The following is a 14,760-nucleotide window of genomic DNA, read 5'->3' as shown; positions in this document are numbered from 1 at the left end:
GTGCAATGGAATGGAATGGAATGGAATGGAGTGGAGTGGAGTGGAGTGGAGTGGAATGCAATGGAATGGAGTGGAATGGAATGGAATGGAATGGGATGGTGAAATAAAATGTGACCTGAGATGCTACCACTGCACTGCAGCCTGGGTGACAGAGTGATATCCTGCTGAAAGATAGGAATGGAATGGAATGGAGTGGAATGGGAGGGATTGGAGTGGAGTTGAGTGGAGTGGAATGGACTGCAATGGGGTGGCATGGAATGGAATGGAATGGAATGGAGTGGAGTGCAGTATAGTGGATTGGAATGGAATGAAAAGGAATGGAATAGAGTGGATTGGAGTGGGGCAGACAGGAGTGGAGTGGAAAGGAGTGGAATGGAGTGGAATGGAATGAGATGGAAAGGAATGAAGTGGAGTGGAGTGCAGTGGTGTGGTGTAGAGATGATAGGAGTGGACTGGAATGGAGTGGAATGGAATGGGATGCAATGGAATGCAATGGAATAAAATAGTGAAATTGTGAGTTGAGATTGTGCCACTGCACTGCAGCCTGGTTGAAAGAGTGAGATCCTGTTGAAAGAAGGGAATGGAATGGAATGGAATGGAATGGAATGGAATGGAATGGAATGGAATGGAATGCAATGGAATAAAATAGTGAAATTGTGAGCTGAGATTGTGCCACTGCACTGCAGCCTGGTTGAAAGAGTGAGATCCTGTTGAAAGAACGGAATGGAATGGAATGGAATGGAATGGAATGGAATGGAATGGAATGGAATGGAATGGAATGGAATGCAATGAAATGGAACAGAGTGAATTGGAGTGGAGTGGAGAGGAGTGGAGTGGAGTGGAGTTGAATGGAATGTATCAGAATGGGATGGAATGGAACATTATTGAGTGGAGTGTAGGGGAGGTGAGGGGAGTGGCATGAAATTGAGTGGTATGGAATGGGATGGAAGGGAATGGAATGGAATGGAGTGGAATGGAGTGGAGTGGAATGGAATGGAATGGAATGGAGTGGAGAGACGTGGAGTAGAGTGGAGCTGAATAGAGAGGAGTGGAGTGGAATGAGATGGAATGGTGAAATGAAATGTGAGCTGAGATTTTTCCAGTGCACTTCATCCAGAGTAACATAGTGAATTACTGTAGAAAGAAAGGAATGTAAAGGAATGGAGATGAATGGAATCGAATGGAATGGAGGGCAGTAGACTGAAGTGGAGTGGAGTGTAGTGGAATGCAGTGAAATGGAATGGAATTTAATGGAATGGAGTGGAGTGGACTGGTGTGGAGTGGAGTGGAGTGGAACAGAGTGGAATGGAACGGAATGGAGTGGAGTGGAGTGCAATGGAGTGGAATGGAATGTATTTCAGTGGACTAGAGTTTACTGAAATGGAGTGGAACGAGATGAGATGAATTGAAATGGAGTGGAGTGGAGTGGAGTGGAATGGAGGGGAGTAGAGTGGAGTGGTCTGCAGTGGAATGGAGGAAACTGGAATGAGATGGAAAGAATTGAATGGAGTGGAGTGGAGTGGAGAGGAGTGGATTGGAATGGAGATTAATGGAATGTAATGGAAAGGAATAGAGTGTTTTTGAGTGGCATGGAGTGGATTGGAGAGAAGTGGAGTGGAGAAGAGTGCCGTGGTTTTAAATTAAGTGGAAGGGAATGGAATGAAATGGAATGAGATGGAGTAGATTGGAGTGGAGTGGAAAGGAATGGAATGAAATAGAATGGAATGGAATGGAATGAAATAGAATGGAATGGAATGGAATGGAATAATGAAACGAAATGTGAGATTAGATTGAGTCTCTGCACTCCAACATGAGTGACAGAGTGAGATCCTGTCAAAAGAAAGGAATGCAATGGAATGGAGTGGAATGGAGTGGACTGGAATGGAGTGGACTGGAGTGGACTGGAATGGAATGGAAGGGAGTGGGGTGGAGTGGATTTGAGTGGAGTGGAATGGAGTCGAAGGGAATGGTATGAAATTTTGTGGAGTGGAGTGGAGTGGAATGGATTGCAGTGGGTTGGGATTGAATGGAATGGAATGGAGTGGATTGGAGTGCACTTGAGAGGAATGGAGTGGAATAGAATGGGATGGATTGCAATGGAGTGGAGTGGAGAGCAGTGGAATGGAATAGAATGGAACGGAGTGGAGTGGAGAGGTGTGGAATGGAATAGAATGGAATTAATGGAATAGATTGGAATGGAATGGAATGGAACGGTGAAATGAAATGTGAGTTGAGATTGTGCTACTGCCCTCCAGCCTTGGTGACAGAGAGAACCTATCGAAAGAGAGGAATGGAATGGAATGGAGTGGAATGGAATGGAGTGGAGTGGAGTGGACATGAGTGTAATGGAGTGGAATGGAGTGGAGTGGAGTGGAGTGCAGTAGAGAGGACTGGGGTAGAGTGGAAAGGGATGTAATGGAATGGAATGGGGATTAGTGGAGTGGAGTGGAATGGAATGGAGTGAAGTGCAGTGGAATGGAGTGGAGTGGTGTGGAATGCAGTGTAATGGAATGGGATGGAGTGGAATTCAGTGTAGTGTAGTGGAGTGGAATGGAGGGGACTCCAATGGGAGGGAATGGAATGGAATGGAATGGAATGGAATGGAATGGAATGGAATGGAGTGGAGTGGAGTGGATTGCAATGCAATGGAATGGAGTGGAATGGAATGGGATGGAATGGAATGGAGTGTAGGGGAGTGCAGTGAAGTGGAGTCAAATGGAGTGGAATGAAATGGAGTATAGTGCAGTGGAGAGGAGTTGAGTGGAGTCTAATAGAATGGAATGGAATTGAATGGTGAAATGAAATCTGAGCTGAGATACTGCCACTGCACTGCAGCCTGGGTGACAGAGATCCTGTCGAAAGATAGGAATGGAATGGAATGGAGTGGAATGGGATGGATTGGAGTGGAGTGGAGTGGAATGGACTGAACGGGGTTGGGATGGAATGGAATGGAGTGGAGAGCCCTGTAGTGGAATGGAATGGAATCGATAGGAATGGAATGGAATAGAGTGGAGTGGAGTGGAGTGGAATGGAGTGGAAAGCAATGGGATGGAATGGAATGGAGTGGAGTTGAGTGGGGTGGAGTGGAGAGTAGAGGAGTGGACTGGAATGGAGTAGGAGGGAATGGGATGGAATCGAATGGAGTGGAGTGGAGTGGATTGGAGTGGAATGCAATGGACAGGTTTGGACTGGAGTGGATTGGAATGGACTGGAATGGAATGGAATAGAATGGAATAGAATGGAATAAAATGGTGAAGTGAAATGTGAGCTGACATTGTACCACTGCACTCCAGCCTGTGTGACAGAGTGAGATCCTGTCGAAAGAAAGGAATGGAATGGAATGGAGTGGAATGATATGGAATGGAGTGGAATGATATGGAATGGAATGGAATGGAGTGTTTTGGAGTTTAATGGAGAGTAGTGTAGTGCAGTGGAATGGACTGGAGTGGAATGAAGTGTAATGGAATTGGATGGAATGGAACATTATAGAGTGGAGTGTAGGGGAGGTGAGAGGAGTGGCATGGAATGGAGTGGAATGGAATGGTGAAGGAATGGAATGGAGAGGAGTGGAGTGGAGTGGAATGGAGTGGAGTGGAATGGAGTGGAATGGAATGGGATGGAATGACATGGAGCAGAGTGGAGTTGAGTGGAGTAGAGTGGAATGGAGGGAAATGGATTTGGACTGAATAGGAAGGAATGGAGTGGAGTGGCTTGAAGTGGAATAGAATGGAGTGTACTGGAATGGCCTGGATTGCAATGGAGTGGAGCACAGAGGTTTGGAGTGTAATAGAATGCAACGGAGTGGAGTGGAGAGGTGGGGAATGGAGTGGTATAGAATGAAATGGAATGGAATGGAGTGACATAGAGTGAAGTGAAGTGGAGTGAACTGGTGTGGAGAGGGGTGGTGTGGAGTAGAACAGAGTGGATGGTAATAGGATGTAATGAAAGGGAATGGAGAGGAGTGGAGAGGAGTGGAATTTAATGGAATGGAATGGAATGGAATGGAGTGGAGTGTAGTAGAATGGAGAGGAGTGGAGTGGAGTGGTGTAGAATGCAGTGTAATGGAATGGGATGGAGTGGAATTTACTGAGTGGAGTGGAGTGGAGTGGAATGGAGTGGAATCAAATGAGATGTAATGGCATGCAATGGAATGGAACGGAATGGAATGGAACGGAATGGAATGGAATGGAATGGAATGGAATGGAATGGAGAGGAATGGAGTGGAACAGAGTGGACTGGAATGCAATGGAATGGAGTGCAATGGAATGGGATGGAGTGGGATGGAGTGGAGTGGAGTGGACTGGGGTGAAGTGGAGTAGAGAAGAGAGGAGTGGAATGGAATGTAGTCGAATGGAATGGGATGGAATGGAATGGATTGCAGTGGAGAAGATTGGAGTGGAATCTAGTGGAATGCAGTGGACTGCAGTGGAGTGGAATGGAATGGAATGGAATGGAGTGGAATGCAATGCAATGGAATAAAATTGTGAAACGAAATGTGAGCTCAGATTGTGTCACTGCACTCCAGCCAGGGTGACAGAGTGAGATCCTGTGGAAAGAAAGGTTTGGAATGGGATGGATTGGAATGGTATGAAATGGAATGGAATGGAGTGAATTGGAGGGGAGTGGAGAGGAGTGTGGTGGACTGGAATGGACTGGAGTGGAATGGAGTACAATGGAATGGGATGGAATGGTACATTATGGAGTGGATTGCAGTGGAGTTTAGGGGAGTGGCATGGAATGGAGTGAAATGGAATGGGATGGAATGGAATAGAATGGAGTGTAGTGGATTGGAGTGGAGAGGAGTGGAGTGGAATAGAGTAGAGTGGAATGGAGTGGAATGGAAGGGGACGGAATGGAATGGAATAGTGTGGGGAGGAGTGGAGGGGAGTAGAGTGGAATGGGGTAGAATGAAATGTGATGGAATTGCATGGAGAGGAGTGGAGTGGAGTGGAATGCAATGCAGTGAAATAATGGAATGGAATGGAATGGAATGGAATGGAATGGAATGGAATGGAATGGAATGGAATGGAATGGAATGGTGAAATAAAATGTGATCTGCGGTTGGGCCACTGCAATCCAGCCAGGGTGACCGAGTGAGAACTTGTCAAAAGAAAGAAATGGAATAGAATTTTGTGGAACGGAATGGAATGGAATGGAATGGTGAAATAAAATGTGATCTGCGGTTGGGCCACTGCAATCCAGCCAGGGTGACCGAGTGAGAACTTGTCAAAAGAAAGAAATGGAATAGAATTTTGTGGAACGGAATGGAATGGAATGGAATGGTGAAATAAAATGTGATCTGAGGTTGGGCCACTGCAATCCAGCCAGGGTGACCGAGTGAGAACTTGTCAAAAGAAAGAAATGGAATAGAATTTTGTGGAACGGAATGGAATGGAATGGAATGGTGAAATAAAATGTGATCTGAGGTTGGGCTACTGCAATCCAGCCAGGGTGACTGAGTGAGAACTTGTCAAAATAAAGAAATGGAATAGAATTTTGTGGAATGGAATGGCATAGAGTAGAGTGGAGTGGAGTGCAGTGAATTGGAGTGCAGTGAGGTGGAGTGTAGTGGAATAGAGTGGAATGGAATGGGAAGAAATGGAATGAAAAGGAGAGGAGTGCAGCGGAGTGGAATGGAATGAAATGGCATGGAATAAAATGGAATGGAATGGATTGGAATGGAATGGAATGGAATGGAGTGTCATGGAGAGGAATGGAGTGGAGTGGTGTGGAATGCAGTGTAATGCAATGGGATGTAGAGGAATTTAGTGGAGTGGAGTGGAGTGGAATGGAGTGGGATGGGATGGAATGGAATGGAATGGAATGGAATGGAATGGAATGGAATGGAATGGAATGCCGTGGAGAGGATTGGAGTGGAGTGGTGTGGAATGCAGTGTAATGCAATGGGATGGAGAAGAATTTAGTGGAGTGGAGTGGAGTGGAATGGAGTGAAATCGAATGGGATGGAATGGAATGGAATGGAATGGGATGGAATGGGATGGAATGGAAGGAATGGGATGGAATGGAATGGAATGGGATGGAATGGAATGGGATGGGATGGGATGGGATGGAATGGAATGGGATGGGATGGGATGGAATGGAATGGAGTGAATTTGAGTGGAGTGAAATGCAATGGAATAGAGTGGAATGGAATGGGATGGAATGGAATGCCATGTAGTGGAGTGGAGTGGATTGGAGTGGAATGAAGTGGAAGGAAATGGAGTAGACTGCAGTGGAATGGAGAGGAATCTAATGGAATGGAATGGAATGGAATGGAATGGAATGGAATGGAATGGAATGGAATGGAATTGTGAAATAAAATGTGAGCTGAGATACTGCAACTACACTTTAGCCTGGGTGACAGTGTGAGATCCTATGATAAGGTAGGAATGGAATGGAATGGAATGGAGCAGAATGGGATGGATTGAGGTGGAGTGGAGTGGAATGGAATGGACTGGAATGGGGTTGGATGGAATGGAGTGGAGTGCAGTGTACTGCAGTGGAATGGAATGGAAAAGAATGGAGTTGCGTGGAGTGGAGAGGTGTGGAGTGGAATGGAGTTGAATGGAGTGGAATGAATGGGATGGAATGGAATGGAGTGGAGTGGAGTAGAGGGGAGTGCAGTAGAGAGGAGAGGAGTGGACTGGAATGGAGAGGAATGGAATCAGATGGAAAGGAACTGAGTGGAGTGGAGTGGATTCGAGTGGAATGTAATGGAATGGAGAGGACTGGAGTGGAGTGGAATGGAATGGAATGGCATGCAATTCAATGGAATAAAATGGTGAAATGAAATGTGAGTTGAGATTCTGCCACTGCACTCCAGCCTGGAATGGAGTGGAGTGGACATGATAGGAATGGGTTGGAATGGAGTGGAGTGGAGTGGAGTGGACAGGAGTGGAGAGGAAGGGAATGGAATGGAAGGGAATTGAATGCAATGGAATGGAATTTATGCAATGGAATGGAACGGTGATACTCTAGAAAGAAAGGACAGAAAGAAGTTTTGATACTGTCAAAAGAAAGGAAAGGAATGGAATGGAATGGAGTGGAATGGAATGGAGTTCACTAGAATGGCTTGCAGTGGAGAGGAGTTTAGTGGATTGGAGTGGAAAGGAGTGGAATGGAATGGGATGGAGTGCAGTGGAGTGGAGTGGAGTGGATTGTTGTGGAGTATATAGGAATGCGGTGGAGTGGAGTGTAGTGGAATGGAGTAGAGCGAAATAGAGTGCAATGGAATGGGACGCAAAGGAATGGAATGTTGTGGGGTTGAGTGGAGTGGAGTGGAGTGGAATGGGGTAGAATGAAATGGGATGAAAGGGGATGGAGAGGAGTGGAGTGGAGTGGAATGGAGTGGACTGGAATGGTGAAACAAAATGTGAGCTGAGATGGTGCCACTGCAATTCAGCCTGGGTTACAGAGTGAGAACTTCTCAAAAAAAAGGAATGGAATGGAATGGTGTGGAATTGAATGGAATGGAATGGAATAGAATGGAGTGGCATAGAGTGGAGTGGAGTGGAGTGAGGTGGAATGGAGTGGGTTGGAGTGGAGTGGAATAGAGAGGAATGGATTGGGATGTAATGGAATGGAATGGAGCGGAGTGGAGTGGAATGGAATGGAAAGGAAAGGAGTGGAGTGCAGTGGAATGGAGTGGAGTGGAGGAGAGTGTTGTGGAACGCAGTGTGATGGAATGGGATGGAGTGGCATTTAGTGGAGGGGAGCGGAGTGGAGGGGAATGGAGTGGAATTGAAAAGGATTGAATGGAAAGGAATGGAATGTAACGAGTGGAGTGGAGTACAATGGAATGGAGTGGAATGAATGGGATGGAATGGAATGGAGTGTAGGGGAGTGGAGTGGAGTGAAGTGGAAAGGAGTGGAATGAAATGGCATAGAGTGCAGAGGAGTGGAGTCTAATGGAATGGAACAGTGAAGTGAAATGTGAGCTGAGATACTGCCACTGCACTGCAGCCTGAATGGAAGAGTGAGACCTTGTTGAAAGACAGAGATGGAATGGAATAGAGAGGTATGGGATAGATTGGAGTGGATTAGAGTGAAATGGACTGGACGGGGATGGGATGGAATGGAATGGAGTGAAGTGCAGTGGAGTGGAGTGGAATGGAATGGAATGGAATAGAGTGGAGTGGCATGGGGTGGATAGGAGTGAAATGGAGTGGAATGGAATGCCATGTAATGGAATGGAGTGGAGAGGAGTGGTGTGGAGTGGAGTGGAATGGAGTCGAATGGAATCGTATGGAATGTTATGGAGTGGAGTGGAGTAGAGTGGAATGGATTGGGATAGAATGGAATGGAATGGGATGGAGTGGAGTGGAGTGGAGTGGAGTGGAGTGGAGTGGAATGGAGTGTAATTTAGTGGAGGGCAGTGGAGTGGAAAGGATTGGAATGAATGGGATGGAATGGAATGTAATGGAATAGAATAGAGTGGAGTGCAGTGGAGTGGAATGCAATAGCATGGAGTGGAATGGAATGGGATGGAATGGAATGGAGTGTAGGGTACTGGAGTGGAGTGGAGTGGAATGGAGCAGAATGAAATGGAGTAGAGTGCAGTGGAGGGGAGGGGAGTGTAATGGAACAGAATGAAATGGCATGGAATGGAATGGAATGGAATGGAATGGAATGGAATGGAATGGTGAAATGAAATCCGAGGTGAGATACTGCCACTGAACTGCAGCCTGGGTGACAGAGTGAGACCTTGTCGAAAGATAGGAATGGAATGGAATGGAGTGGAATGGGGTGGATTGAAGTGGAGGGTAGTGGAGTGGAATGGACTGGAATGGGAAGGGATGGAAAGGAATGGAATTGAGTGCTCTGTAGTGCAGTGGAATGGAATGGAATGCAGTGGAGTGGAATGGAGTGGAGAGGACTGGAGTGGAATAGACTGGAACGGAGTGGAATGGAATGGAATAGGATGTAATAGAATGGAGTGGAGTGGAGTGGGGTGGAGTGGAGAAGAGAGGACAGGAGTGGACTGGAATGGAGTGGAATTGGATGGAACGGAAAGGACTGGAGTGGATTGGAGTGGATTGCAGTGGAGTGGACTGGAGTGGATTGGAATGGTTTTGAATGGAATGGAATGGTATGGAGTGGAATGGAGTGGAGTGGAATGGAGTGGAATGGAATGGGATGGAATGGAATGGATTGTAGGGTAGTGGAATGGATTGGAGTGGAGTGGAATGGAGTGGAATTAAATGGAATAGAGTGGAGTGGTGTGGAGTGGAATCTAATGGAATGGAATGGTGAAAAGAAATGTGAGCTGAGATACTGCCACTGAACTGGGTGACAGAGTGAATTCCTGTCGAAAGATGGGAATGGAATGGAAAGGAGAGGAATGGGATTTATAGGAGTAGAGTGGAGGGGAGTGGAATGGACTGTAATGGGATGGGATGAAGTGGAATGCAGTGGATTGCAGCGTAGTGTAGTGGAATGGAATGGAATGGAGTGGAGAGGAGTGGAGAGGAGAGGAGTGCAGTGGAATGGAGTGGAATGGAATGGGATGGAATGGAATGGAGTGGAGTGGAGAGTGGTGGAGTGGAGTAGAGAGGAGAGGATTGGACTGCATGGAGTGGAATAGAACGGGATGGAATGGAACAGAGTGGAGTGGAGTGGATTGGAGTGGCAAGTTGTGGAATGCCGTGGACTGGAGTGGAGTGGAATGGAATTGAATGAAATGCAATGTAATAAAATGGTGAAATGAAATGTGAGCTGAGATTACGCCACTGCAATCCAGCTAGGGTGACAGAGTGAGATCCTGTCGAAAGAAAGGAATGGAATGGAATGGAGTGCAATGGAATGGAATGGAATGGAATGGAGTGAATTGGAGTGGAGTGGAGAGGTGAGTAACGGAGTGGAGTGGAATGGGATTTAAAGGAATGGAGTGGAGTGATGTGGAGTGGAGTGCAGTGGAATGGAGTGGAGTGGAAAGGAGTGGAGTGGAGTGCAATGGAGTGGAATGGAATGGATTCAACTGGAGTGGAGTTTACTGGAACGGAGTGGAATGATATGGAATGGAATGGAGGGGAGTGGACCAGAGTGGAGAGGAATGGGGTGGAATGGAGGCGAGTAGAGTGGAGTGGTGTGCAATGGAATGGAGGAAACTATTTTGGGATGGAATAGAATGGAATGGAGTGGAGTGGAGAGGAGTGGATTGAAATGGAGTGGAATGGAATGTGATGGAATAGAATAGAGTGATGTGGAGTTGTGTGGAGTGGAATGGACTGGAGAGCAGTGGAGTGGAGTGGATTTGAATGTAGTGGAAGGGAATTTAATGGAATGGAACGCAGTGGAGTGGAGTGGAATGGAATGGAATGAAACGGAATGGAATGGAGGGGAATTGAATGGTGAAAAGAAATGTGAGCTGATATTGTGCCCCTGCACTCTAACCTGAGAGACAGAATGATATCTTGTCAAAAGAAAGGAATAGAATGGAATGGAGTGGAGTGGAATGGAGTGGAATGGAATGGAATGGAATGGAATGGAATGGAATGGAGTGGAGTCGAGTGAAGTTGAGTAGAGTGGAATGGAGTCGAATGGAATGGTATGGAATATTATGGAGTGGAGTGGATTGGTGTGGAGTAGAGTGGAATGGAATGGAATGGATTGGGATTGAATGGAATGGAATGGAGTGGTGTGGAGTTTAGTGGAAAGGATTGGGATTGAATGGAATGGAATGGAGTGGAGTGGAAAGCAGTGGAGTGGAATGGAATGTAATGGAATGGGGTGGATTGCAATGGAGTGGAGCGGAGAGGAGTGGAGTGGTATAGAATGCTGCGGAGTGGAGTGGAGAAGTGTGGAATGCAGTGGGATGGAATGGAATGGAATGGGGAAATGAAGTGTGAGTTGAGATTGTGCCACTGCACTCCAGCCTGGGAGACAGAGAGACAACCTATCGAAAGACAGGAATGGAATGTAATGGAGTGGAATGTAATGTAATTTAACGGAATGGAGTGGAGTGGAGTGGATTGGAGTGCACATGTGTGGAATGGACTGGAGCGGAGTGGACAGGAATGGAATGCAGTGGAGTGGATTGGGGTGGAGTGGAGTGGAGTGGACTGGAATGGAATGGTGAAATGAAATGTGAGCTGAGATACTGCCACTGCACTGCAGCCTGGGTGACTGAGTGAGATTCTGTCGAAACATAGGAATGGAATGGAACGGAGTGGAATGGGATGGATTGGAGTACAGAGGAGTGGAGTTGAATGGACTGGAATGGAAAGGGATGGAATGGAATGGAGTGGAGTGCATGGTAGTGGAATGGAATGGAATGGAATGGAATGGAAAGGAATGGAATGGAATGGAATGGAATGGAATGGAATGGAATGGAATGGAATGGAATGGAAAGGAATGGAATGGAATGGAATGGAATGGAATGGAATGGAATGGAATGGAATGGAATGGAATGGAATGGAATGGAGTGGGATCAAGTGGAGTTGAGTGGAGTGAAATGGAGTTGAATGGAATGGTATGGAATGTTATGGAGTGGAGTGGATACGAGTGGAGTACAGTGGAAAGGAGTGGAATGGATTGGGAATGAATGGAATGGAATGGAGTGGAGTGGAGTTTAGTGGAAAGGATTGGGATTGAATGGAATGGAATGGAGTGGAGTGGAATGAAGTGGAGTGGAATGGAATGGAATGGAATGGGGTGGACTGCAATGGAGTGGAGCGGAGAGGAGTGGAGTGGTATAGAATGCTGTGGAGTGGAGTGGAGAGGTGTGGAATGCAGTGGGATGGAATGGAATGGAATGGAATGGGGAAATGAACTGTGAGTTGAGATTGTGCCACTGCACTCCAGCCTGGGAGACTGAGAGACAACTTATCGAAAGAGAGGAATGGAATGTAATGGAGTGCAATGGAGGGTAATTTAACGGAATGGAGTGGAGTGGAGGGGATTGCAGTGCACATGAGTGGAATGGAGTGGAGTGGAGTGGACATGAGTGGAGTGGAGATGAATGGAATTTAAGGGAATGGAATGGAATTGAATGCAATGGAATGGAAAGTTGATACTGTCAAAAGAAAGGAAAGAGAAATTTCGATACTGTTGAAAGAAAGGAATCTAATGTAATGGACTGGAATGGAATGGAGTGGAATGGAATGGAATGGAATGCAGTTTAGTGCAGTGGTGTGCAGTGGACTGGAGTTGAGTGTAGTGGATTGGAGTGGAAAGGAGTGGAATGAAATGGGATGTAATGGAGTAGAGTGCAGTGGAGTGGAATAGAATGGAATAGGGTGGAGTGGAATGGAGTGGAGTGGACTGAAGTGAAGTGGAATGGAGTGGAGTGGAATGGAGTGGAATGGGATAGAATGGAATGAAATAGAATGGAATGGAATGGAATGGAGTGGGGTGGAGTGGAGTGGTGTGGAGTAGAATGGAGAAGAATGGAATCTTATGGAATGTTATGGAGTGGAGTGAAATAGAGTGGAATGGAGTGGAATGGAATACGATGGAATAGAATGGAATGGATCAGAGCGGTGTGCAGGTGAGTGAAGTGGAATGGAGTGGAATTAAGTGGAGTAGAGTGGAGTGGAGTCTCATGGAATGGAATGGAATGGAATGGTGAAATGAAATGTGAACTGAGATACCACCACTGCACAGCAGCCTGGGTGACAGAGTGAGTTCCTGTTTTTAGATAGGAATAGAAAGGTATGTAGTGGAATGGGAAGGATTGGAGTGGAGTGGAGTGGAGTGGAATGGACTGGAATGGTATTGGATGGAATGGAATGGAGTGGAGTGCAGTGTAGTGGAGGGGAATGGGATGGAATGGAATGGAGTGGAGTGTAGTGTAGTGGAGGTTAATGGAATGGAATGGAGTGGAGTGGAGGGTAGAGGAGTGGAGTGGAATGGAGTGGAATGGAATGGGATGCAACGGAATGGATTGAGGTGGAGTGGAGAGCAATGGAGTGGAATGGAATGGATTGGAGTGGACTGGAGTTTACTGGAAAGGAGTGGAATGAGATTAGATAAAATGGAATGGAGGGGAGTAGACTGGAGAGGAGTGGAGTGGAATGGAGTTGTGTGGAGTGCAGTGGTGTGCAGTGGAATGGAGGAAACTGGAATCGGAAGGAAAATAATAGAATGGAATGGAGTGGAGTGGAGAGGAGAGGATTGGAAAGGAGTGGAATGTAATATTTTGGAATGGAACACAATGGCGTGGAGTGGCGTGGAGTGGAATGGAGTGGAGAGCTGTGGAGTGGAGTGGAGTGCATTTGAATGAAGTGGGAGGGAATGGAATGCAGTGGAGTGGAGTGGAATGGAATGAAATGGAATGGAATGGAATGGTGAAATGAAATGTGAGCTGCGATTGTGCCCCTGCACTCCAAATTTAGTGAAAGATTGAGATCCTGTCATAAGAAAGGAATGCAATGGAATGGAATGGAATGGAATGGAATGGAATGGAATGGAATGGAATGGAGTGGAATGGAGTGGAGTGGAATGGAATGGAATGGAGTGGAATGGAGTAGAATGGAATGGAGTGGATTGGAATGGAATTGAATGGAATGGAATGGAGTGGAGTGGAATGGAATGGAATGGAATGGAGTGGAGTGGAGTGGAGTGGAGTGGAGTGGAGTGGAATGGAATGGAATGGAATGGAATGGAATGGAATGGAATGGAATGGAATGGAGTGGGGTGGAGTGGAGTTGAGTGGAGAAGAATGGAATCAAATGGAATGGGATGGAATGTTATGGAGTGGAGTGGAGTGGAGTAGAGTGGAATAGAGAGGAATGGATTGGGATTAAATGGAATTGAATGGAGTGGAGTGGAGTAGAGTGGAATGGAGTGGAATGGATTGGGATTGAATGGAAGGAATGGAGTGGTGTGGAGTGAAGTGCAGTGGACTGGAATGGAGTGGAATGGAATGGGGTGGATTGCATTGGAGTGGAGAGTAGAGGAGTGGAGTGGAATAGAATGGAGCGGAGTGGAGTGGAGAGTTGTGGAATGCCTTGGGATAGAATGGGATGGAATGGAATGGAATGGTCAAATGGAATGTGAGTTGAGATTGTGCCACTGCCCTCCAGCCAGGATGACAGAGAGAGAACCTATTGAAAGAGAGGAATGGAATGCAAAGGAGTGGAATGGAATGGAGTGGACTGGAATGAAATGAAATGGAATTGAGTTGAGTGGAGTGCAGTGGAGTGGACATGAGTGGAATGGAGTGAAGTGGAATTTAAGGGAATGGAATGGAATGCAATGGAATTGAATGGAAGGGAATGGAATGGTGATACACTCAAAAGAATGGAAAGAAATAAATTTTGATACTGTTGAAAGAAAGGAATGGAATGCAATGCAGTGGAATGTAATGGAATGCAGTTTAGTTCAGTGCCGTGGAGTGGAGTGGAGTGGTCTGTTGTGCATTGGAGTGGAAAGGTGTGTCATGGGATGGGATGGAATGGAATGGAATAGAATGGAGTGGCGGGTATTGGAATAGAATACAATGGGGTAGAGTGGAATGCAGTGCAGTGGAGTGAAGTGGTGTGGAATGTAGTGGAGCGGAACGAAGTGGAATGGAGTGGGATGGAATGGAATGGAATGTTGTTGGGTGGAGTGGAGTGGAGTGCAGTGGAATGGGGTAGAATGAAATGGTATTGAATGTAATGGAGAGGAGTGGAGGAAAGTGGAATGGAGTGCAATGGAATGGAATTGAACGGATTGGAATGGAAGGGAATGGTGAAATAAAATGTGAGCTGAGGTTGTGCCACTGCAATCCAGCCTGGGTGACAGAGTGAGAACTTGTCAAAAGAAGGGAATGGAATA

The sequence above is a fragment of the Symphalangus syndactylus genome, chromosome 8 (genome assembly GCF_028878055.3).
Source record: "Symphalangus syndactylus isolate Jambi chromosome 8, NHGRI_mSymSyn1-v2.1_pri, whole genome shotgun sequence".
NCBI lineage: Eukaryota > Metazoa > Chordata > Mammalia > Primates > Hylobatidae > Symphalangus > Symphalangus syndactylus.
The sequence above is the reverse complement of the archived record's forward strand: the minus strand, read 5'-3'. Positions refer to the sequence as shown.